This window comes from Lygodium microphyllum, chromosome 9, assembly GCF_053477565.2.
Source record: "Lygodium microphyllum isolate KBCC chromosome 9, Lygodium_microphyllum_v1.1.10, whole genome shotgun sequence".
In the NCBI taxonomy this organism is placed as follows: domain Eukaryota; kingdom Viridiplantae; phylum Streptophyta; class Polypodiopsida; order Schizaeales; family Lygodiaceae; genus Lygodium; species Lygodium microphyllum.
In genome coordinates, this window is record NC_141143.1 from 120,544,530 (window position 1) to 120,572,099 (window position 27,570).

Consider the following 27,570-nt stretch of genomic DNA (forward strand, 5'->3'; position numbering starts at 1 on the left):
AACAACTCACGACTAGCGTTTGACCAATAAAGGCTTCAAAAGGAGTTGTGCCTTTCAAGGCATAGTGGAAGATCTTTTAACTATTATAAAAATGTATGTGTGTGAGCATAGTTTAGAGCCGACCTCAAAGATAGATAAGTTTAGAGCCGAACTCAAAGAGATAGGTACGAAAATTTTTAAAAAAAGACCCAAAATATATATAGTGGAGTAGTCCCAATATACAATATAGAATCGTTATTAAATTATCATTCCATTACATCGCAGTCAAGATGTCTAGCACTCACGACCAACATGGTGGGGATCGTGAGGCTTGGCTCAATCAACGTGTCCCCTGTCCATGCACGCAATGCAAATTGGCCATTTGTCGAAAACGTCGTTTGTCCATAGAGCATGTGCAACGGTATGGAGAGTTTCGAGTTGAGATAATTGACCAAGCAGTCTTGAATTACGAGATTGCAGTAAGTTCTCTCTCATTACTATATGACATGTAATTGATTTAAGTATAACAGTTTGGGGTTATCTTAGAAGTTAGCTCCTTAACGTCCTTTACAGGGTTAGGGCCATGTCGATACATTGCAGTCCGCAGATCTCTTGCATCCAGTAAGACAGGTTCGTCCGCGCTCTATACAATTGCCATCTAAGATAACTAATTGTCTCATAGAAGGTGATAACTCTCAATCCCCTTCTATGGGTGAGAATGCTGGAGACATGGACGATCCTCCTACTTTTTTGGAGCCTGAGTTAGAGGACGTGATCGAATCATTGCTTCCGACGGACTCGGAATCCCAAGATCCTTTAATTGCGGAGGCTACCATTCCATTGTATGATGGGAGTCGGTATCCCGTTTGAAGACACTTCTTGCATTGTTGAGCATACAAAGAAAGTATGGATGGAGCGATGCGAGTGTGACAGAGCTATTCAGGTATATTATGATGTGTATGATTCTTTATTGAAAGACATTAAAATGTGCTATGTAGTACTCTAATAATGTGCTTCATTGCAATTTGTAGAACGTTGAAATCTTACATTTTGCCTACCCAAAACACGATTCCTAAGTCTCGTGATGATGCAAGACAAGTGCTGCGAAAGCTAGGCATGGATTATAATTGCATTCATGCTTGCCCCAGTGATTTTGTTCTCTTCCGGGGAGAGCTTGAATTGTTGGCCACATGTCCTAAGTGCGGTGCGGACAGGTATCGAAATGACTTGCAAGGACAAACTGTTCCACAGAAGGTTTTGAGGCACTTTCCGCTGATACCGCGTGTTCATCACATTTTTCGGACCAAGAGTTTTGCAAAGTTGACTACATGGCATACGAAAAATCGATCCACTGATAGTGTACAGCGTACACCAGCTGACTCGGAAGCATGGCATCACATTGACGAGACTTTCCCTGACTTTGCAAAGGAGGCGAGGAATCTACGATTCAGTCTTGCCATGGATGGGGTAAATCCTTTTGGTTTACATTCCACCTCCTATGGTGTATGGCCCGTGGTCCTTGTTAACTACAATATACCGCCATGGCTTTCCACCAAGAAAGGACACCTTTTGCTCAGCTTGCTTGTGCCTGGACGATACAAAGTCAAGAATATGGATGTCTACCTCTCTCCACTGATTGATGAGCTAAAGGACTTGTGGGAGGGAATTGTAGTGGAGGACATGAGCAGACATATTGGTAGGCGATCCGCAACTATAAGGGCAATTCTTATGTGGACCATGCATGACTTTCCAGGTTATGGAGAATGCTCTAGTAAAGCGTGTTTTCTTATTTTTCTAGTTTTCTTTGAGCGATATTGGTGTTATGACATGCCTCATTGTACATGTGTGTTCTGTAGGGCTAGTCATGTCAGGTTACCATGCATGTCCTATGTGTGGACCAAGGTTGGATAATCGTATCTTAAAATCTATGAAGAAGATGGTATTTGAGGAACATTGGGCTTTTTTGCCAGAGAGTCATGTCATGACAGAAGGATTTCTTGGCCGCCCTCTTGCGAGAATGAACGCACTGAGCTAGTTTGATCACAGGATGGTGGACCAAGACTCGCTTCCCAGTGGAATGCGACGCTTCTCAATTTTCTATGAGCTGACTTATTGGAAAAAACTGAAAATTAACCACCTTTTAGACCCCATGCACATTTTTAAGAATGTGGGTAGCTTGATATGGGACCACCTCACTAGGCAGCGAGACACACTAGGAGCGAGGATGGATTTGAAAGCAGTGGGAAAGATGGAACCATATTGGCCTATAATTGGTCGAGTGCAATTGCCATGCGCTCCTTGGGTTTTGTCTGGCAATGAAGTGCGATGAGTAAAGGAAAACATCAAGTCCTTTCGCACGCCGACTGGCCTAATGCATTCTCTCAAGACAGCATTCACAAAGGATGACCAACTGACAGGACTCAAATCCCATGATTGGCATAAGATGTGTCAGGTATGTACGGTATGAGGCTGCGTATGGCATGATTCTGCATATTAGATTTCAGAATCTCCATTTGTTTATGCACAATATTAATTACATGGCTTTCACAATTCGTATTGCCGATTGCAATCGTGGGGTCTCTGACATCGGAGGTAAGGACAGCCATTTACAAATTGTCCGAGTTGGTTCAGTTTGTCTCCCAAAAAGAGATTCACACATCATCAATTGAATCCGCAAAATGCATGGCAGTAGAGACTGCTTGTCTTTTGGAGAAGTATCTTCCCACTAGCATGCTCACGATACAAACCCATCTTCTAGTGCATATTGTAGATGAACTATAGGTTGCAGGTCCAGTCCATAGTCGATGGATGTTTTTCCTTGAACGGTTCATGAAGACCTTAAAGGGATTTGTGCGACAACGGGCTCATCCTAAGGGTAGCATGGCTGAAGGTTGGTTAGTGTCGGAGGCCTTGGTGTACATTTCTGAGTGGTTGTTCACTGTGGACCGGGACAAAGGCTTGATATGGTCACTTAAGGAGGATGATCGTCTGAATGGAGATGTCCTAGTGGGAAACGGAATAGAGAAGAAGATGGATGCATCCATGGAGTCCAAGGTGAACTGATTTTGTATGCTGCATAGCGCTACGATGGAGAAGTGGCTACACTGGTATGAGGATGCTCGAGCTGAGCGAGAGTCTGCAAGATCTTCGACGGAGTACGCGGCAACGGCCCATTCGATATCCAAAGGGCTTAGAGGAGATGCCTCTACTCATGTCCACTAGATGGCTACATGAGGCCCTAACCAAAGCATCTCAAGATGGAGAAACAGTTATTGAAGAAGAGTGGGACTTCTCACATGGATGCAATCCCAAGAAATTACAATCTATACTGCAAATCGCAACTAATATACTTGTTTTTCTCCCAGTATAAGGTCCATAGTGTAGCATGGTCACGTGGACGACATTTCAGAGTAGAGCACATCGACAAGTTACGCTGGACAATGGATTGTGGAGTGATGGCAATATTTGAGTAGGAAAGCCGATGACGTGCCACAGATCCAAACCATGTAGTTGCAGAGATGGAGTATTTCGGATGTTTATAGAGTATCCTTGTAGTGGACTATCAAAGTTTCTCCGTGACCATATTTGATGTGCAATGGTTCAAGGTTACTCTCGAAGGAGCAAGTGCAACTGTTCGGCGAGGGCCAAGTGGCTTTGTTGAGATTGACTCAACAAAGAAGTGGACTGATTTGAGTGATACATTTGTTTTGCAAAATCACTGTGAGCAGGTAAGAGTCCCTAATACTTGACGCGCTTTAGCAATCTCAAAGTGGACTTTTATACTAATCGTAATATGAATCAGGTCATCTTTTTCCCTAATCTGCAACAACCTCAATGGTGGTACGTCATTCCCATGACATCTAGGAGTATCCCCGTGTTTGCCAGAACCCCCATACCAATCGTAGAAGAGACACCTTTAATAGTGGCAATGACAGAAGGCATACAAGAAACTAAGATGAACCGCCTTGAGGACCAAGACATCTCACCTATGGAGATAGAGGAGATAGAGGATGGGTTTTTTGAAAATGAAGCAGAGTCCTCATTTTGTGGAGAAAATCGGTTAGGACAGTTTGTATGTTTTTGGAGTATGGTGTTTTTGTATTATCTTTTTTTTTTTAATCTTAAAATGAAGTCTTGCAAATTAAGTCTTAGTTTTATTATGTCTTGCAATTCATTATCTAATATTATTATTTTTCCTTGTATGTGCAGGTTTAGGATTTGGGCATGGACGACAGGATGAGTCGCGATTTTACAGATGACGACATTGACGCGATGCTAGCGCGTTTCTCACCAGAGCAGCTAGCACGGGTCAGAGATAGAGCCGATGCACAGCTTTTCTGTTTCACCTCAGCACGATCGGCAGACTCTGGACAGTCCGATGCTTCGGTCTCCAGTAGACGTAGTCGCAGGTCTCGCTTTGCTTCAGAGTCACGTAGTCGAGGAGGAGGCAGCTCCTGTTGTGGGGATACAAATGCAGTCTCTCCTTCTCACACTGCCACCAGGGAGTCGACACCGTCTTTCACTGGCGGTGGCGGGCAGACGTCTACTGCTCCCACTCCTTCACACACCCCACCAATCACTCCTAGGGCCGATAAGAAGTACACGAAATCCACTCCTCCAGGTATGTATTTTTGCATCCTTTTTCGCAGTAGCACTTATCAATTCAAGTTGTGTTTGACACATTTGTATTAATGTCATGAAAGTACCCGTTTGCAAAGTCTTGCAGGTTACTCGTATCTCATAGATAAGGCCACTAGCCATTTATACATGAATGATGAGGGAAAAGCTGCCATCTCTAGGATACATGAGTTGTGCCAACAAGTATTTCAACACAACATTACAGACAAGTGGAAGCAGATCCCAGATGCCAGCAAGGAGTACATAATCAATACATTGTATCGAGAGTTCCCTCAACCCTCTAGCAATGAAAAATTTTCGAGAGGGTGGATGATGACGCGTGTGCGTGACTATCAATCGCATAGGCGGTCTGATGCACGCGAAGCAGTCAAGCAGGGCAAATTGAAGCTGGAGTGGCTAGATACAGAGGACTGGAGTAATCTCCAGGATGAGGCGACATCCACTCCAGACAAGTGGAAGTAGCAGAAGGACGCAACAAAGACGTGCTTGGACGCAAGATCGGTGCATCACCTTGGTAGCGGTGGCTACGCAACATTCCTGGCAGATTTAGTAAGTATTAATAGGGTAGAGTACTCTAATTTAATGACATCCATGTTGATGTATGTATTTCGAACATGAATCTCAAGTATGTTTTTTTTCAATGTTTGTGTGCCACAGCAAGGTTTTACGAATCACGACCCGACTGCACTAGAGGTGACATACGGGGAGAAGCATGGCTTGAGTGCCCTGATCAAGAAGCTCTATGCTCGAGGAGGACTGGTAAGTAGTTATAAATATCATTCCTAATTTGAGAAATCTGTCATTATATGTCAGTTTGTATTTGGTACTCACAATTATATATGTATTTGCTATTGTAGGCTCCCTTCGATATGCCACTACAGCCAGAGGAGTTTGTCTGATGTGAATGAGTCGTAGAGAGCAGATTAGGCTACATAGGATTACTCCCATCTTGTATTATGTACGGCCTTATGGCCTCTATCCTCCATATGTAATAGCTAAGTGTATATGATTCGGACTTCTATGTTGTAGCATGACTCCCTATACAGAAAACGTCATTATAGCATGTATATGTTGTAGTGGTATAAAATCCTTAAGTACCCTATTCATAGCATTTTTCATGTGTGCCACTGAGTTTGTTGCACCTTGTGGGAGAGTACACATCCGTACTAACCCCAAAGGAGTCTTCATAGTTGTGATATCCCTGCTTTCAATTGCAATCTGAAACTGATCATAACCCGAGTAAAGATCACCCAAAGAATAGATCGCTCTGCCTGTAAAAGCCTCTGCAAATTCATCAACCACAAGACCTGCACCCACATTTCTTATGGTCACTTTATTGATCGGTTGCATGTCCTGAATAAATCTCAAAGCCCCATTCTTTATGGGCACAGTAAACCAACGATTTAAGCACTAGGCTAAAGAAGGCTCCAAGATCTTCATGTGAATCTTTTCATTTAGCAAATCCATTAGCTTTGGCAAGTAAGCTTTAGGCACTGGAATAGGCCTCAAGTTCCATGATACATGTGGCACAGTAAATATGACCATAGGAGAGACAACATTTGGATCCACACAACCTATTTCACTTGGCTGAAATGCAAATGGCTTCCCATGTCTAGCCAACATCCACATAAAACAGTCTCTCTCAGCAAGCAAAAGAAGCCCTTCTGCACCAACTTTCAATTCCTGTAATGTTTCATATGTAAATTGATAACCTATATCTTTAGGATCCCGTAAGCTTAGCTACCTTGACACTTTTTCATACATACCCTCACTCTTTGGTGGAAGTGGCAAAGCAATTGGTTTCACCTTTTTGTCAACTGTCTTATACTTTGTCTCCACAAGTGCTTCAACCCATTGTAATCCTTCCTGCTGAGCAAACAATGCTATAACATCATACATATCCAAAGAACATACTGACAACACTCTGTTTTCAACCTCATTTTCTGCATCTATAGTTGCTGAAATTTCAGCCATAGTGTCAGTAATATTCAGCCCATAAAAGATGCCTAAAATGCTATCATTTTCAGCTAACAACCCCAATGCTCTAAGTTTTTTAGTAGCCCATTTCATAGATATGCGTTCAGCCTTGCACATAGCTTCCATAGGCTTAAACCAACATGAACTGTTTGCTGTAAATTGAGAATGACCACTAGTAAATACATGCTTCATTCCATCAAGAGGTGAGTACACCCTCTGTATAGCACTACTGTAGCCCCGCATTACAGCAGTGCTTAATGAAAATCCAGGTCTTTGAATTCCCTTGCATTTGGAACCAAAGGAGACTCTCGAAGCATATCACGATTTCTAGGATGATTAACACAAACAGTAAGAAATTGGACTGCTTTCCTCCCATCTTTGCTTCTAACTCTTGCATAAGCAGAACCATCATCAAGTACCTTTGTTTCCATACGCACTCCTGTAATATAGGGCTGTCCCAAAATCACTGCATATGAGGAATTATCTTGCACAAAGAAGTGTTATTCTTCTTGTACATCACTAATTGTCACTTTTACATTAGGACATGCAGCATAAAGCTCTCCCGAAGAATTATTTGTAGCCCTCATATGCCAACCATGATCAGTGTCCACAGGCCATGCACCATTTTCATACAATCCACACTCAATGACATTTATCTCAAACCCATGGTCAAGTAAAGCAACACAAGGAGTTTCATGTTCCCCTATTTTCACTACCATTTCAGTGGTAGCCCTAGCCCAAAGATTTCTTGTGTACTGACTTTGAGGAATAAATCCTAGAGTCTCTTCTCCATATTGTTGCATTTGCCTTACTCCACCATGCATATTGCTACAAGACAATGCATTTTCAGCCACTTTCTTCTCTTTTTCACATACTGTCCACTGATTAGTAGCATCCTGCATAGATAATCCAGTACTTACTTCGTGCTCATATTTAGCCCGAATACCCAACAAAATAGTTTCCTCTTCCAATTGCAGCAATGCACTAGAGCTATCACCAAGAAACTGACGCTTCCTTTTAATTATGTCAATGATCTCATCATGAAATTCTTGCTTGGCAATGCCAAGCACCTCTCCCAAGGTAAATTCCACCCGATTGTTTAAGATCCGTTCTTCAAGAACCTTCTTAAGATCTATGGCTGTCTCAATGTCAGATTGCAACTTATATCCTAGATGCTTGCCCTTCTATTTGCCCTCTTCTTTGTTATGGACCTATTTTTGCTCGTGACTGACCTCTTCCATAACATGCTCGAGAGGTGGCTGATTTGCAGTTTTAGGCTGATCCACACTTCTTCTTGTCATTCTTTTAGATGTCCCTACAATATCTTCATCTCTTTTTCATTTTTCTTCCACAAGTACATCCGTGTTTTGTACCTTTGCTAAATATCCATACACTGAATATGCATCTACCGGTGATTCCCAACCAGTTATGCCACGAATGTCTTGCCCTACATGAGACATTTCACTATCAGTAACCTTTCTCTTTTCAGCTGCATATAAAGCATGTGTCCATATTTCAGCCTTTGGACCACCAACCATCACTTGGCCATGCATTCTATCCAACTGTAAACCAAAAGTAGAAGCATGTACTGCAACATAAGCATTTTGGACAGCCAAGCCTTCCAACAACTTCTGCATACCTCCCTTTTCAAAATTCAAAGCAAGAGGAAATCCCGTTTCTTGTGCATGGATCTTCCCATCTTTCCAAAAGATAAGCTATCGTGCCAAGGCCTCCTGATAGGCAACACAATCCTTTCTCTCGTGCTGCAAACTGTCACACCACATATATCTTTTTCCAGGCTTAGGGCCTACTACCCGTCCCCTTTCCTCTTGTCCTTTTTCGTCCAATTTTGCAACCTTCAATTGAAGATCCCGAATGCCTTTGACCAATTCATCTAAGACATCTTCCCTAATAGAGGGAACAATAGCAGGTACAGCCATAGGGTTAGCCACAGAAGTAGGTGGCTTATTGGATACATCAACTGTCTTGCCCGTAGCAGTGGGCAAGCTAGAGACATGCAATTTTTCTCTTCTTCTATGCTTCTTCACAAGTACAGTAACAGCTTCCTTGTCATGTCTCCACTCTGTTTTCAAACCTGTCTCTGTAGTCTGATCCTCCATCAAATCATAAAGCTTCTCTTGAAGCTCAGGATCAGCTGCTGTAGAAACAATTCAATTTTCTGACTTGCAAGAGCTTGATGTTCTGCAAGATCCAACTGCTCAAATCGACTTTCAAATTCTCTTAACAATTCCATAGCCACAAGACCCTTATTGGGTTGTAAAACTGTTTAATGTGTTTACCGCAGCACAGAGGAGTGGGAAAATGGAGCAGAGGAGCGGAAAAATGGAAAAAAGGAAATAGCCAAAAAAAGGTGCAGGATAAAAGAAGGAAAAGGCGCCTTGACCGGTAACCAAACCCTGAAAAATTTAAATGTTCGGGCACGACCCTCAAAAAGTCTCAGTGTCGCCCCGAGACAGCAAAAGAGTAAAAGGCGAACCATTAAATGTGAAAGCGCTCCCGAATCCTTGTAAAAGAGCGCCAAGCTCGCTCCTGTGCAAATTGTATGCATTAGTTGGGAATAGGATAAATTAGAATGGTGGGAAATGAGAAATTGGCTTAGGCCAATGGCCGGCCTTATAAAAAAGGGGATGACCGCCCAAAAGGGATTTAGGGTTTTGTATATAAAGTTCAAAAGTGAATGAGAAGCTCATTCTTTTGGTGTGTGGCAAAAGGAGTCTTCATCTTCTTCTCTCCTTCTTGCTTGTGTATGCTCTTGAGAGAGGGAGTGTGAGAGTGTGAGGGAGTGAGTGTGTGGGAGTGAGGGATCAAGAGGGTGAAGCTCTTCACCATCTCCTCTTCTCTTCTTCTCTTCTCTTCTCTTGTGCGCACGGCTATGGAGGATGGAGCTTGGAGATGGAGGAGGCTTGAGGATGCTTGAGCTAGCATCGAGAATCATGGAGCTACCGAGGTGTGCAAGAGAGGAGGCTACTCACATTGGCATCAAGGTAAGCTCACTAAACTCATAGGATCGACAGCATGTCGGCTAGGTGAGAGATAGCCATTAGAGCTCGCTTGAAACACTTGAAGCAATAAGCGGTCCGTGGGTCTTGGCGGTTGAGTGAAAGCTCCTATATTTTGGTTCCGTTGTTGCCAGGACCAACGAATTCAAGCTTGAGCACTTGCATGCCTCATATCAAGCCTCGAAGTAGGGGATTCATCCCCGAAACAGAGCTTGAGATAGGTTGGAAGTTTGGGTGTTTTTTATCTTCAAAACAAGTAAGTATTTTGGAATATTTTAATTGTTTGATGATTGGAAAACATGGAGAAATTATTTCAGTTTTTTGCTTTCGTTTAAAGTAGGCGAACATTAGAAAATCGCACCCGAGAGGCATAGGGTTTGCTACTGTAAAACTGAGAGAAAATCGGAAAAAACAAGTGAAAAATGGAGAAAATGCTCATTTGAATGTGTAGGAATTGCAAGGAGAGTGATCGATAACATCCTGCGTAATGTCCAGCAGGGGTATAAGTTCTTGGAGGGCAAGAAAATCCTCATTTGCAACTAGTTGAGAGTGAGTGAGAGAGAGAGAGAGAGAGAGAGAGAGAGAGAGCTTGGGTAACCCATTTTGATCGATCAATGCAAGGATTTACGTTGCTATCGGCGATCCCCAAGTATATAGATCTCTTCCCCATCACTCCAGCATCATTCATGTTGAATCTTGTAGCTTGTAATAATCAATACCTGAAGATTTTTTACGATTTCATGCTCGAAAGTGCATTCGGGTTGGTGGAATCATACATCCGATCCAGTGCTCGATTCTCAGAATCGGACGCTCGAACAACCATCCGATCGAACCATCCTGTTTGATCGGACCACTCGGACCAACACGTCTGATTTTGGAACTCGGACCACTCGGACCAACCTGTCCGATCAGACTCCTCATCCGATCGAGGGCAATCGGACCAACCCCTGTCCGATTCGTAGAATCGGACCCACGGATTAGGACACCTCAGTAATCGGACCCACCTGGTCCGATCGGACCACTTGTCCAATTTTCAGAAATTGGACACTTGACCCTTGTCCGATTCTGAGAATCGGACATCTCAAAATCGGACCCACCTAGTCCGATTCTGAGAATCGGACCACTGGTAAATCGACCACTGGTAAATCGAATGTCTGATTCTCAAAATCGGACACACCCTTAGGCAGAAAAAAGAAAACATCAAAAATTGACCCCTGCGACCGACTAGAAGTGCAACCCGCTCCAGGATAACATAGCGAACGCCTTGTAGGTAGTTTTCGATGTAGGAGTCACGACCAAGGGGTAGGGGAACAGTGCTGGAGCACTCCCCAGTGACCTGACGCGTTGAGAACGGAAATCCAATCGTAGAACCTGTGATCGACCCCTGAGTGAATAGCAAGAAGCAGCGCAGACCCTAGAATCCGCTAGAACGGCCAGGACTTGAGCGACGAAGCTTATCAGGCCCGAGACGAGACAAGAGGGCGTAAGCATATAGAGATTGTTTGCCGCACTCACATTGAATTCTGCACTTGAAGTACACATAAGAAAGCTGAAAGCCTGATTGACCACAAGTGCACGAGAAATGACACACACTGAGTGATCATAAATTGAGGATTGTATTCAATAAGTCAAGGAACTCACTCAGATAAAACCACTCAAGGAACCCACCAGCAAGAGAGAACCAAGACATAGACAAACCATCAAAGCACAGAGTAGGACCAAGCAAGGAGCGCGAGAACTCGACCATGGCGGAAGAGAGCTCAGACCATCGGTCTAATGAGGAGCTCAATTTGGACGTATTCCCAGATGCTATTCAGCAGAGCTGGTGAGCAGTTATGACACGCACACCCGGTACGAGCACCGCGGCAGGACAGCAGACGCAATCATCGCAGATCTAGAAGAGGAGAGAAGGCTAGCCCTCAAAGCATTACAGGGCATAGTTGAGTACAATAGGGATCAGCAGGCTAGGAGCCAAAGGCAAAGCATGGAGCTGCATGAGGTGCAACAAGTGCTAAACTTAGCTGGCTGAAACCGAACGGACCATGAGAGAGCACTAGAGGGAGACTTGACGTTGAGCGAGCTTATCATAAAGCGGCTGCTCAATAATATAGCAACAGAGCAGAGTGCCACCGCACTAGCGATGTCGCTGCTCGCAGGACTAGGGGCGAACCAAGGCTCAAAGAGCCAGTCCAAAATACTGATTGTTGCCAAGCAACTCGACAAGTACCAACCCCATGGACGACCCATACAGCTTTGTTGAGCAGTTTGAGCAAGTCTGCGAGGCCAACGGCCTCAACAACCTAACTCAACGCTCGCAAGCGTTCGAGCTTTGCCTAGGTGGCAAGGGTAGGACGTGATATACGAGCCTAGATGTTGTAGAGCGAGCCAACTTCAATGGCCTCAAGGATCTCTTCATCAAGAGATTCACCAAGCCCGAATACTCCAATAACCTACTAGTACGCTTGATGAACGTCAAGCAGAAAGAGGAGGACATCCATGACTACGTAACCCACGTGAGGAGTCTCTTCAAGAGAATCCCTCTGGGTGAGCAACCGCCGAGACTGAAAGAGCAGTTTTGACTGTATTCATCAGCGGCATTCGAGACGAGGAGTTATATAAGGCTTTGGTAGGCAATTCGAGCTTGCAGCAAGACGCGATAGCTAGCGTGTTTGAGGAAGCCATCAGAGTCGATGATTAGTTGAAGGAGCGGAACTCTAGGAGCTCGAATCTAGAGGAGACCAACTCGCGAAGCTCAGAGAGAGTGTCAGCCTCTAGTGAGTGATCAATCCCATCATCCCAAGATAAGGGGAAGGCCACCGAGACACACCAAGGCTTGGTTGATGTCAAGATGGAATTAGCCAAGTTGCAAGACATGTTGAGATGACCAACACGCCCGCACGTCCAATGCATGTACTGTGGCGAAAACCACTTACAGACCGAGTGTCAAGACCCTATGTCAAGACCTTGTGCTAACTATGGTAGGTTTGGCCATGACATCGCGCAATGCAGATTACCAAGAAGACTTACGTACTCGCAACCCTACGGCCAGCCTTACCCAGCGAACAGGCCGCAGCCATTCTTCGGAAGGGGAGCCCCATTGGCTCTTCTCGCACCTAACGATATGAAACCAGTCGTCCCTAGAATGGGCATAAACCCTACAGCCATTCCTAGACCACCTGGTCCTTATGTGACCCATCCACCGAGCGATGCTCCAGTCCACTATGTGGAGGAGCCGAATGAAGAAGAGACCTACGTATACCCTTACGTCTCGCACGATGACAAGGGCAACGCGATCCTCATGGATTATCGACCCGTGCCGGTAATGGCGTTAGGAAGGGACGAGGTAGAGGCCTAGGAGGGCAGAAGCAGGATCCAGTCACCTGTTGGACTTGTGGTCACCCCGGTCATGTCTCATCATGCTGCCCTGAAAGAGAGCAGCAAAACAAAGACAAGGCTGACCAAAGGTGCGCAAAGTGCGGAATCACCCATTCCTTCGTAGACTGCCCCAAGCGAAAGCCATCTTCTAGCTCAGCCAATGTACCATCTGTGTCATTGGGGCTGTTTGGTGTCAAAAACCTTAATGGGGAGGCCACACCTATCCCATTGCGGGTCATGACCCGAGCCCAAACGAAGCAGGCCGGCATCTCTCTGCTAGGACCTAGCAATCTTGACGCAACCTCGATAGGGAAGAAAAGCCGCAGGTGTAAGAAGAAGAGATCGAAAGCTAAAGTCACACTAAAAACCGAGAGTGCTACAACTCTGCCTGCTGCTGGAAAGAAGGTTTCAGATGCAAAGGCATAGACTTCAGCCCCTAAGATGGCCGAAAAGGGAAGCGCTAAGGTAGGGGAATACCCGCATCCGAAGCGATAGTTAGAGGCCATAGAAAAGATGAAGGAATGGGTGAAGGAGGCTCAAGAGCATCTCAAGGACGCTGAGCCCATCATAGAGAACGAGATCGATGATCTCTCTAGTGTAAGCATGCCAATAGCACCGCCCCAACCCAAGTCGGCAGAAGCAACTGTACCACAAGCAGTGCCACTAAGACCAAGCCTTGACGCTACAGGGCCACAGATCAGTCACGGCCATTGGCCAGGACAATCCAGGTTAGGGGAGAGATGAGCACACAATGATCTCCTGACCACGCTAGTGACTACCCCTGTAACACTTAGCCTGGGAGATCTGCTTAGGCAGCATCCTAACCTATGGCAAGATCTTAAGCAGGGGGTTGAAGGGTCACGAGAGCAGGTCACGGCAGACCCTCAAGACAATGACGCAGAAACGCAAATACCGAGCTTGACGCTGCACTCTATGCCTAAATCCTTGCACGTCAATGCCTTCTGGGAAGGTTCTGAGATGCATGCGGTCTTGCCGGTTTTAGCCCTAGGTGACACAACAATAAAGGGAATCGTAGACATGGGAGCTGGGGTTAGTGTGCTTAGCCACGCAGTGCTTCAGACTTGGGGAAACCCACCTGTCAAAACTGCTAGGTTTAATGTCACGTTAGCAAATGGTATGAGAGTGAAGCCATTTGGGATACTTAAGAATTGGCCAGTGAAGATCGCAGGTGTCCAATTCTCTATTGACTTTATAGTCATGAAGGGAGTGGACTACGATATCCTATTAGGCCGACCCTGGATGCGCAACGCTAGAGTCATCGAAGATTGGGGTAACGGCTTGATCTTCCTTGGCAATAGAACGGATGTCGTAAGGATAGAGATGGACACTTGGAAGACCTCACCAGTTGACCTAGATGCCATCTCTGCTATGCTCAAGGGTAACACTCAGGTCAAGAAGTCTTATGGGCCCTTGACCAACTATTATCCCATGCCCAAAGGATGAGCGGGATTGAATGCACATTCTCGCTACAATCGACCTGCCATTCTCAGATCATGAGGCATATGAGCAAGCCATCAAAACGATCGGCAAGTCTAACGAAGCACTCTCTATACTAGTCTGCATGATGGCAAGAAGCCTCCGTGGAAAGCCTAAGCCTGTCACCTTCCAAGTACCATCCAAAAAAAGGAAACTCCAGGGGATATGGGAATACCTAACGGACAAGCTAGCTGGCAATCCAGCTGCAAACTTCAAACCACTCCAGGATCTCTTAGAGGAATCCAAGTGGCAATGGACCAAGGTGCATGATTTAAACCTCATGTATAACTAGGCCCTAGTTCCTGACCAATGACATGAGACATATCAAACCCTAGGAGACGACGAGCAGTCGGATGACAAAGATTCTAGCAACGAATACGAAGACTACCAATCCTTCAGTGATGAGAGCGAGGGTGAAGTAGATATCGTAGAATACGACACTGAAGGACAAGAAATTGAGCAGATACAAGCAGACTCCAAGCCGCAGGAAAGGTAGACCTTTAGGGTAGAGCGAGGAGTCATGCGCATGGAATGTGATCATGCTTGGTTGGAACACATAGGATTCATAGACCTTGAGCAAGCAGGCCTAGCCCAGCCAGGAATGACATCAGTACTTAGCACTGAATCACCATCTAAACTGCGGCCACCAGGGGAGACCACCTCTTCTAGCGAGCAGGTCTAGCCCAACCAGGAACGACATCAGTACTTAGCAAGCAGGCCTAGCCCAGCCAGGAACGACATCAGTACTTAGCACAGAATCACTATCTGAACTGTGGCCACCAGGGGAGACCACATCTTCTAGTGAAGACAGAGGGTTTGACTCTGAATTGGAAGTTAGTTCAGATAGTGATCCAGAGATCCCTAGGCGGCCCAAGACCAGACGTACCAAGGGGGACCTACCCGTCCACCTGAGGCGCAAACGATTAAGGTAGGAAAAGGCAAAGCAACCCAGGGATACACGAATAGAAGAACAGCGAAAGCCGCAAGACCTCCCTAAACGCTTCACGAAATTCAAAAAAGGGGATAGGGTAGTAGTTATGTTAGGTGCCAAACGTCAAAGGTAGAGGAGCGAACCAATCGAGGGACCAGCCAAAGTCAAGGAGGTAGACTTAGCCCAGGAAGGGGAAACACCCCGACCAATATTCATTGCCGATGACTTGACTGATGAAGAAGAAACGAGTCTTGTCACTCTCTTGCAAGAGTATATAGACGTGTTTGCCTGGTCCTTAGAGGAGCTTAAGGGGGTAGATCTGAGTGTCATGACTCACAACATACTCATGATGCCAGACGCAACGCCGATCAAGCAGCGACCATACCCTATGAATCCAAAACATGCTCATGCTATCAAAGAGGAAATTGACAAGTTGATGAGAGCTAGATTCATTTACGAAATTGAACACACAGACTGGGTATCGCCCATAGTCATTGTGATGAAGAAAAATGGAAAAATCCGAGCGTGCCTCAATTACAAGAAGGTGAACACTGCTACAAAGAGGGACAACTATCCATTGCCGTACACTGAACACATGCTTGAGAGGGTGGCAGGCAAGGAAGCCTACAATTTTCTGGACGGCTTCTCAGGGTACAACCAGGTGCAAGTGCATCCTGCGAACAGTAGGCACAAGACCGCCTTTGCCACTAAGTGGGGCGTCTTTGCATACATAGTCATGCCCTTCGGGTTAACCAATGCCCCTGCCACTTTCCAACGTCTCATGTGCACCATCTTTAAGGACATGCATCGCAAGGAGTTAGAAGTCTTTGTTGACGATCTTTGTGTCCGCTCGACATGGATCGAACACTTAGACAAAATCCGTGTAGTCTTTGAGCGGTGTCGCTTGTATCGTCTCTCCTTGAACCACTTAAAGTACCAGTTTTGGGTTAAGCACGGATGCATCTTAGGGCACGTGGTGTCAAAGAATGGCATTGCCACTGACTTCTCGAAGGTCAGGGTTATTGTTGACCTTCCACCCCCAATTAACTATAAGGGAGTTCAATGCTTCTTAGGCCATACGAGGTACTATCGGCGGTTTGTACTGAACTATGCGTTGATTGCTAGACCATTATACAAGTTGTTGATCGTCTTCGAATGAACCGAGGCATGCCAACAAGCATACGAAGAATTGAAAAAGGCTCTAACAACAGCACCAATTCTACAAGCCCCAGATTGGACCATTACCTTCCATGTGCACATCGATGCTTCTAAGTTTGCCGTGGGGGCAATGCTGTGCCAACCTGGCGAACACAACTTAGATTATCCAGTGAGCTTTACTAGCACACAACTCACTGAGACGGAAATGAACTACTCGACAACAGAAAGAGAGGGATTAGCCATGGTGTTCGCTGTGAAGAAATTTCGGCATTATCTTTTGGCCACACCCTTTACCTTCTTTGTGGACCATCAAGCCTTGCTCTATCTTGTAAACAAACCTTGTGCTACAGGACTCATAGCTCGATGGCTCCTTCTGCTTCTAGAGTTCGATTTCTCCGTGGTAGTACGAAAGGGAAAACAACATTACATGGTTGATCACATGTCACGCATCCCCATGGGAGAAGCCACTGGACAAGGTATCGTGGATGAATTACCCGATGCCCATCTATTTAACCTGTCTAGTGAGAGAGAGTTATTCAAGGCTGATCTAATGCCATATTGGGCGGATGACATAGTCCAAGTGCTTGAGCACAGACTGCCTCAGCAACCAATAGAAAAAGCCCAACTTAGGCACTTAATCCTTAAGGTCCATCCCTATCAGCTGATTACAGGCCAACTCTATAGGCTGGGGCAAGACAGACTGCTACGTAGATGCGTATGTGAGCATGAGATGCACGATGTGCTCTCGGAGGCACACAGTGGCATCGCAAGAGGACACTTTAGCAGAGACACTACAGCACAGAAGGTGCTGCAGTCTCAACTATGGTGGCCCACACTTTTCTGCGATGCCACGCAATTCGTCAAGCATTGTGACGAGTGCCAACGGACAAAAGTCCTGATTCGCAAGGATCAGATGGAGTTGACCCCAATTATTGCTCGACAACCCTTTGAAAAATGGAGAATCGACTTCATAGGACCCATCAGTCCTGCGGTGCAGTACTCACAAGCTAAGTACATCATTGTAGCCATGGATTACCTCACAAAATGGGCAGAGGCAAGAGCCACATGTAAAAACGACGCTAGGACGATTGCCAAGTTCTTATGGGAGCAAGTGATCTCGCGATTCGGCTGCCCCATCGAACTGGTCAGTGACCAGGGTACACACTTCATCAACGAAGTGATAGCACATCTCCTGTCCACCTTTCTCATTATCCATCGCAAATCATCTCCATACTACCCTTAGGCAAATGGTCAGGCAGAATCCTAGAATAAGATTCTCGTCAATGTCCTGACCAAAGTAGTCTCAGCCTCACGTAGTGACTGGGACAACAAACTTATGGCGACTTTGTAGGCTTACTATACACCTTATAAAACGGCTGTCGGTCAAACCCCGTTCAGGTTGACCTATGGAACAGAAGCAATCCTACCCTTAGAATTCTTTGTTCCTAGCCTGAGAATAGCCCTTCAAGAATGATGGAAAGGGAAGGAGACATGGACGCAACGCCTGGTCGAGCTTGAACGCCTATCAGAGACCCGTCTTCTAGCCACCCATGCACTTATATGTGAGAAGGCCCGCATCGCAAGAGTTGGTTTGACAATCATGTCAAGCAGCGCGACTTTGAATAGGGTGACTTAGTACTCCTCTACTCCATTAAGGGACATAAACAGAAAATGAAATTTTGAGGCCTTGGACCCTTCAAGGTTCATGCGATCAGCCGCACAGGCAATGTCGAACTCGAAACCTTAGATGGTGAGGGAATAGGCTTCTTCAATGGCAGTCATGTCAAGAAGTACTACCCTCCCACCCATCCTTTGAACAAGCCCCCGATGTTAGAACCGCCTGTCAAAGTACGAGTGGCCACAATCATGGAGATTGATAATGAGGATGAGGAAGCCGTAGAGCCCGCATACCTCCATATAATGGTCACTGCAAAACAAACCTGCGCTTTCAATGCTTTGATCGATCAGGGAGCAGACTGCAATGTCCTAACTCACGATCATTGGACCAAACTTGGCAGCCCACCACTTCAGCCCACGAATGCTAAATTGACCCCATATGGGGCCCATTCCTACGCACTCCTCAGCAAGTGCAAAGTAGCTGTTTCTATCGAGTCTGAGACTATCGCAATGGTTTTTTACGTGTTGCCAAATGCTAAAGATGCAGGCACGGAGTCACTGCGGGGGCGAACTTTCAAAAAGCAGACTCACTGCAATGTTGATTATGAGTCGCAGTGCATCCACTTCGCAATAGGGAACGTTTGCATTGTCACAACTTTCAGCAAGGGCTGCGCGACTTCACCACCGTCTGCAAAGCCACCGATAGAATTCTCCATGACCAAATCTACGGAGGGGGGTAGTGCGCGGCCGCCACCTTCCAGAATTCAAGAATCACAACCCATAATAGCAAAACATCAGGCTCAACAGCCTAGATTTCAATGGAAGCCCAAACAGCCGCAATCGCCACCTAGGAGTCGACATTCCTATCCTCGTAGGACCAAAAACTCTAACCCTAGGAGGCCAAGACGCAGTAACAAAAAGCACCGCATGATCAAGCAACGATGGTCCCCAAAGCCCTCTTACATGCGCAAGGCTACTATGAGGGAAATACCTGGCTGTGGATCCCTAAGGCCCATGCGGTCGAAGGCACCATTCATACACTGCCCTCAAGCTTGATCAAACCGCGTTCCATAAACCCTCAAACCCACAAGCCACAGTGCTCTCCTGAACCACAACCATCCGCCTCATCCACGCCTAGACCCAAGGGAGTCCCACAAGTCTACCGGCCCAAACCGCAGGATCCGTCACAACAGTCATCACCCGCCGAAGTCAATTCGCCTCCCCAACTTCAACCTAAATGCAGCAGCTCGTCCGTCATGGCTGCTCCCAATCCACTCAACATCCAAACAGCCCGACCACAAACTCACGAACCCTCCCAACTGCCCATCTTCGTTGTCAAAAGTTCTTGTTCTGTCAAACCTCAACCACCTGTCGGCCTTATGCCCTCCTATGAATGAAAATCCTTTCTAACGCTAGCCGCTGACCTTGCTAAGGACACCGGGGATAACGTGGTGGAATGAATTAAACGACTCAATGCCACCTTCGTGCCGCTAGCCCTCAGCTACGACCGCTTGGACTCAGGTCTATTGGAAGAACCCTTTGCAACAGAAGTGCGCAATATGCCTTGCTCTTGGGAGAGCTTTGAATTCGCATTTGCAAAAGCTTCTCACTCTGCTGCTGCTGAGTTGCTCAACAGCGAGATCTCCAAAGAGCAAGCCACTAAACAACGTCTCATCACATCCTACGATCAGCGAACCACTTCTGCTATCACTGATCAGGAAATCACAGAGTTATCCAAGCTCGCTGATACTGACTCCACATTTTTGAAGCATTGGTACACACTTAGGCTACAATGAGAAGTTGAGGGATGCTGCATAATGACCAACGCTGAGTAGCGCAGTGCAATCAAAACAGCAGAGTACGATCCCACTTACGTCACGCCAACCTCGTATCGAGTATTAACCACTCTTCGTGGCCGACCCATGGAAGAGCACATCAAGGGGCATCCCTACCTTGACCGCCTCTTAACAGAGGAAGAACTCCACATTGCTAGTCATGTCGATTCTGGTGATCTCCTAACCAATGTTTTGACATACATCACGCACGTCGATATCCATCCATTCGAATTAGACCGTGAAGCTCAGCTAGAGTACAACCCCAACTTCTATGCTTGGCTCTTGTGCAAATAGACCGACGCTCTTTATGCTGAATGCCCTTGTCTTTTCAACCTCCATTCTTCTCGTTCCAAAGGGGGAGGGGGTAAGGTGGAATTTAAAAAGTGAACCAAGTATGAAATATCAATAAAAGTTGAAATGCAATGGTAAAATGTAATGGTAAAAGTCTGAAAAGAAAAGTTAAGGCTATACTCAAAATATTTCAAATCAATAAAATCTGCTATGCTTTTCTTCTTTCAGCAAGTTACTTGTCAAAAAGCACTAATAGTGGAAATGGCTGAACTTGCAGGCATCTATCATGCCAAGCCAGGATAAGGCTGGCAAGCTCCCCTTCTCGAAGGAGGAGCAAGCGAAGCTCACGGTGGAGACTAGAGCCTTTAGCCAATTGAAGTTCCGTCACATCTTCAACCTTGAAGATGTGGCCATCAAAGAATTGGCAGTGCGCCAGATTATAGACCAGCGCCATCTGCAGAAATACCTAGAAGGAGTGGGCTACAGGGTGGACTACACCCAATGCGCCGACTTTTTCCACACCTTTAACATAAATAGAGGCACCATCACGTTGCGCAAGAATGAAGCCACCCGGCAAGTACAGATTGAGCTGACCCCGGAATTGGTGGAGAGGGCACTGGGGCTGCCAAATAAAGTGGAAAGAAAGCCGAAGAGGGACGTCTACGCCATGTTAGGAATGGATAAGGTGAAGGTCCATACCAATGATGGGATTAGCTTGGCAGACATCCCAAACCCAGATATCCAACTACAAGAAAAAATGGTGCACACTTTGTTCTCGAGCCAGAGGTACAACACCATAATGAGCCGGATCAACATGCCTCTGCTCGACAGCATTGCGGCACAATCACTGGATGAGGTAAACCTGAACGAGTTTGTGAGGAGAACCATAGAGGCTTCAACTAAGGCTCTAGCAACGGGAGGAAGAGCCGCTGGAGGAGAATCCCCATCATCCAGATCAAAACACAAGGCATCGTCCTCCAAGGCCTCAACCATAGGGTTTGGAGGCATCTTTACTGCCATAATCTGAGAAGCACTAGGGCAAGGACGGAAAGAAGAAGATAAGAAGGGAGATGAGGAAGGAAGTGACGAGTCACCGTCACAACCCCCACCTCACACAGAAGAACAACACAGGTCTTCAGATAAAAAAGAGACTAACGAAGACAAAGAGAGAGAGTCCCAAGGCAGCCCACAGAGGCACATAGAACAAAGAACGAAAGCCTTGCATGGAAAGAGGGAAGAAGAGCACAAGAAAAAAGAAAAAGAAGATTTGGAGAGGGCTCGAAGGGAGTCGCTCAAGGATGAGGAGGAGAGAAAAAAGAAGGAGCAAGAGGAGGCAAGATTAGCTGAGATGGAATCAAAGAGGGCGGAGGAGGAGAGAAAGAAGACTGAAGAGGAGTTGAGAAGAAAGGAAGAGGAAGAAATAGCGCTGGCCACCTATCGCTCCATTGAGGAGCAGCACAAAAGAGATGAGGAGGGTGCAAAGAGCCCACGCAAAACAAAAGCACCTGGTCCCAGTACCAGTGTGCTGAAAATCACACCCCCGCCCCCAGCAGAAGGAAAAGGCAAAGAACCAATGGCACCAATTCCCCCTCTCTTTGTACCTACCACACCAGCCACTCTCATCACGACAACGCCCACTACCACCGCCACCCAAGGCTCCACTCCCAAGGTCGATCTCAGCAATGTCTTGGAGTGGGTGCAGTTTTTGGTTGACAAGCAGATGGGCCAAGGAGGAGGAGAGGTCACACCCTCTGCACCCGGAACTAAGAGACCTATAACTGTTGATGTAGAGTCGCAAAGGGACCCAAAGAGACAAAAAATAGAAACTTCCACCACCTCCGTCCCCACAACAGGCATGCCAGCACAAGAATATGTCCCTTCCTCTCTACCACCACACTCCAAACCCGCCTCGATCTACGTAGGTATCTGCAAAGCCGACCCTTCCTTAATAGATCCTGCAAACCCCAACCTCCTTCCCAACATGATCAGAGTGAGCAATAGTAGCCATATCCCCCTCTGTAACTTCTTTCCTTATTAACAACCAAAAAAAAAAGGAGAAGAAAAGAAAAGAAAAGAAAAGAAAAGAACGTACAAAAAGAGAAAAGCTAAGAGAGAAAAGCAAAGCAGAAAGCATGACAACACAAGCATTTACTTGTAGAAGTACTCAATCACCACATAAGCACTATCACTGCACCTAGGGGTTCTCAAGTTAGGTGTGCCCGGTGGCTTCGGTCGGCCGGCTCCGCTCCTAACTCCCTAGTCCCTTTTGCTCCCCCACTTCACCCTTAGGGCACATCAAGGGCAAGACATACCTAGGGAGGTAACACTCGCCTATGGTTAGACCTGTCACCCTAAGCCACTCACACCGCACCTCCCTTGGCACAAATGGGGTCCTCAAGTGTGGGACATTACCAAGGGCTTGTAGACCCATCTCCCAGTTTCACTGCCACGGGCACCACGCACTACACGAAGAGGCAGACACACCCCTTAGGGAGTGCACAACTTTTCTTGTAGGTTATGTTCGTGGTTCAAGAACTAGCTACTCAACTGAAGAAGATCACCCACGGCATCCTATTATGACCAAAACTTTTTCCATGTGCCAGACATGACACCATTGCTGCTGTTTCAGGAGCTTTTCTGCATTGGATTGAATGGACCAACATGCTTCATGTCGCCAACCATATGCCTGCTGATGACTACCATGACTGAACCAAATCAAGCAAAAGGAGTACTCAGTAATAGATTTGCCATTGGCATAGATCTTGGAACCTTATCTTCCAAAGATGCATGCCTAACGTCTCAAGATCTACAGATCGCTTATTGATTCCACAAGCTTGAATTTTTTCAATGCAAGGATGAAGATCTTCAACGCAGCATTGAAGATCTTGAAATCAAAGACAAAGATCTTCAAATCAAAGACACAGGTCTTCAATGCGAAGACAAACCATATCTTTGTCAAGGCAGAGTTCGCCGGGGGGGGAGGAGGGAGGAGGGGGGGTTTCCTCCAGGATAAATCCCTCCAATACCATCCTCCTAAGGGATTGCTTATTGATCAATCGTTTCTAATGCTCAAGGGATGACCGACCATATATTTTCCATCAGCCAACTGGAACCCCTATCAACCATTGCAGAATGGAAGCCACACCTGTGTGAGAAATGCCGAGCATCTTCATGAAGCCTAAAGCACGCCGGAATCTCTCCTGGTCATCATCATTAGACTCCATCACCTCTCATTCACACAATCACCTTTGAATCAGTGTCATCTACCTACCAGTTCCGCCTAGTAGCAGACCTAACTAGCCACTACTTCCCACTGCAGTGCCATGGGACTGGCACTTGGCTAGGAGGGGGGTAATGTTTACCGTGTTTATCGCAGCACAGAGGAGTGGGAAAATGGAGCAGAGGAGTGGGAAAATGGAAAAAAGGAAATAGCAAAAAAAAGGCACATGATAAAAGAAGGAAAAGGCGCCTTGATCGGTAACCAGACCCTAAAAAATTTAAATGTTCGGCACGACCCTCAGAAAGTCTCAGTGTCACCCCGAGACAACAAAAGAGTAAAAGGCGCACCATTAAATGTGGAAGCGCTCCCGAATCCTTGTAAAAGAGTGCCAAGCTTGCTCCTGTGCAAATTATACACATTAGTTGGGAATAGGATAAATTAGAATGGTGGGAAATGAGAAATGGGCTTAGGCCAATGGGGCCGGCCTTGTAAAAAAGGGGATGACCGCCCAAAAGGGATTTAGGGTTTTGTATATAAAGTTCAAAAGTGAATGAGAAGCTCATTCTTTTGGTGTGTGGCAAAAGGAGTCTTCATCTTCTTCTCTTCTTCTCTCCTTTTTGCTTGTGTGTGCTCTTGAGAGAGGGAGTGTGAGAGTGTGTGGAAGTGAGTGTATGGGAGTGAGGGATCAAGAGGGTGAAGCTCTTCACCATCTGCTCTTCTCTTCTTCTCTTCTCTTCTCTTCTCTTCTCTTGCACGCACGGCTATGGAGGATGGAGCTTGGAGATGGAGGAGGCTTGAGGATGCTTGAGCTAGCATCGAGAATCATGGAGCTACCGAGGTGTGCAAGAGAGGAGGCTACTCACATTGGCATCAAGGTAAGCTCACTACACTCGTAGGATCGACGGCACGTCAGCTAGGTGAGAGATAGCCATTAGAGCTCGCTTGAAACGCTTGAAGCAATAAGCGGTCCGTGGGTCTTGACGGTTGAGCGAAAGCTCCTAAAAAAATCCACTCTTGAAAAGTCTTGTGTGTAATCAAACTGGTCTCCTCAATGTAAAATTCTTCCCTAAGTGTCTTCTTGAAGGGTACCTAGTCTGCATCCTACAAGTATGATTCAGTAATCTGTGCTTTCAGTTCATAAACAATAACACGTACCAAATACCAGCTCCATGCAGATTGAGTCACCCCAAAGAATTCCATCTTTTGAGCATAGGTATATACATATGCATATACATTCCTGCCATTGAATAACTTCACCTCACGCTCAACTGCTTGTAAAGCATTCATCATAACATTTTCTGTTTGAGCTAAAGCTTGCATCACCTGTTGTTGTTGTACCTGCATAAGCATATTCATATTTTGCACCAATTGTTGCAAAACATCACTGGAGAATGTATTCAAAGATTCTCCCATCTTGTCTTTCCTTCTTTTGACAACCTTTCATGTCGGGTTCACCAATTTTGGAGAGGTTTTTGTCGAAAGGTCGAATCCACCGAGGATCAAAAGTAGAAGGAAGTAGAGATAAGAGATGGAAGAGAAGATAGAGAATACCCAAGTGGTAAACACTACAAAGACAAATCACAATGAATTGAATCAATATGTATTGAAAGAATCTAGAGTCTTCGCACTACTCAGAAGCAATCTCTAGGCATTAGATCTTCTGGAGCTTCTTTGTAGAACAAAACATGCATAAAAATTACAGCCCCTTCTCTGCTGCTCGGAACCCAAATCTGATGGCTCTGTTGGCTCCGAAAGGGGGGTAAAACCCCTAGAAGCCTAGTCACAGATCTCGTAGATCACTCATTCTTCTTCTTTCAATTCAATCTGTAGTTTTCAACCTGTTTATAGCAATCGCAACACGCATGATTTCGTCCATCTGTCTTTTTTATGAAAAATCTCCTAACTGGCTAAAAAAGCAACTTGCTTTTTGCATGCCATCCTAATCTAGAAGCTTTTCTAAAATTTTTAGATTTTTACAATAAATAATATCAAATATAGGCTAAAATTATCCAAAAATCTAGTATTTTTGGATAATCCATGCAACTCACACTAATACTAATGACTCAAATCACATTGACTCTCTTGATTAATAAGAAGTCGGATGATGATGCATTCCATGCTTTTTCACACTGTGTCTGCATAGCATCACGACAACACATGTGTAGGCAATATCTTTGAGATGGCATCTTCTAGTAAGAAAAAAAATGATTGCCAACCAACTCCACATAGTGCTATAGGCTCAATGAAGAATAGCAAATCACAAACATTGATTCCTAGAGGAGGCAATGTGGTTGTGTTAGAGACTCCTTCGTATAAGCAAATCTTTCGACCTCCCAAGTTGAACGATCATGACAAGAGCAAAAATTATAAAAAGTAATTTTTGTTGAAGTTTTGTAGACACAACCAAAATGTTGTTTATTGTGTAAACCATAGAATAGCTAAAAGTTGGCTAGATGACCATAGTATACATCATGATTTGCGACACAATAAGGAATAGCAATAGAAGCTCATGGATATAATTGATGCAAAACATCACACCATTTTACCTCTTGAGTTTCTTGGAGCTTCTTATATATGGAAGAGAGAATATATATATGTTTATCTTCGTGATACTTTGGCCACACGTCGAAAGAATCAAAAGGCAAAAGCAAAAGCAATGGGTTTATTTCTTGTAAGTCATTTATCTAACTTCTATATTGTGGTTTTGTAAAAGTTACATTTGATATTTAATACACATTTTCCTTATATATGTAGGGAAAGTCTATCACAACACACGAGGTTCCTATGCAAGAGGAAAGCTTACTAGAGCAAGTAGATACTAATATTCATGAAAAAAAATATTGGATGATAAACTTATCCAAGAAAGTGTGAGTGATGTTTTTTAATAAGTATTTTAATTTTTTATTTTCATATTTAAATATACAAAATTCACTCATTCTGTAAAAAAAGTTATATGAAGCAAATAATTCTTATGATAAAGTCGTTACATCCCATGAGATAGTGGATGAAAATAATATGACTGTAATGGTGTGTACTTTCTTTTATATCTTTGAATATTGAGCTTGTAAAATATAAACATGCCATACAATGACTTATATGAAATGATGAAAACATATAGGATGCTGAAGAGGATGTGTATCAACCACAATTTGAGGATCAAGTTGTTTATTATAATGAGATACAACCATTTTTAAAATGCATAATCTCTATATTTGATCTTTAAAGAAGTTGTAGATGATATTGATAACTTTCTTATATATTGTAGGATTATTTGCTATAAAAAAGAACATCATTTATGGAGGTATTAAATGACTCTACAAAGGTTTGATATCTTTACAATTTGTATATATAAAAATAAAATTTACTTGTATTCATGAAATGGTTCTTTTTTTCAGGTAATACATAATGATCATGAGGATGATATTATTAAGGATTTGCAAAATGAGAATGTAGAGATTGTTGCTGCGAGAAAAAGTAACCGTACATGCAAGGTAGTTTTGTAAATATTGGCTTTTATCTTTGCAAGACTTTTATATGAAGTGTATTTATCTAAAACATTGATGGTATTTTGAAGATGATTGAGAAAATGCAATCCAACATTGAAAGTAGATAGATAAGTCATGAGAACAAAAAGCAAAAAAAAAAAAAAGTGCATGCTCTTATGAAAAATTATTGTTTTTTTAATTGAGATTACACTTTATATTGATATATGTGTTGGTCATAATATAGGATCTTAGTTCTATCCAAGATTCTGGAATATCTCATTCTTTGTCACAACACGAAAAAGCTCAATCGTCTCATCTTATGACTTCTTCGGTATGTTATAAATGTTTACTATTATATTTACTTCATAAGTAAGGATTATAACTACTAATTGCATGGATAGTATTTTAAAATTGTTTCTCATTTATACATAATAATTATGTAGTATAAGTTTATACTTATATCAAATTAAACATTTATCATTTATAGATTATAAGTGATAATATTGGATTGTGTTTCTTACCCTTCATGTTTCTTCAACTTATATAG

At 44.6% G+C, this 27,570-nt stretch overlaps 1 pseudogene; it reads left to right on the top strand.

Annotated features, from left to right (window-relative positions):
- Positions 1-708: 708 nt before the first annotated feature.
- On the top strand, positions 709-27,570 carry LOC148031500 (uncharacterized; annotated as a pseudogene).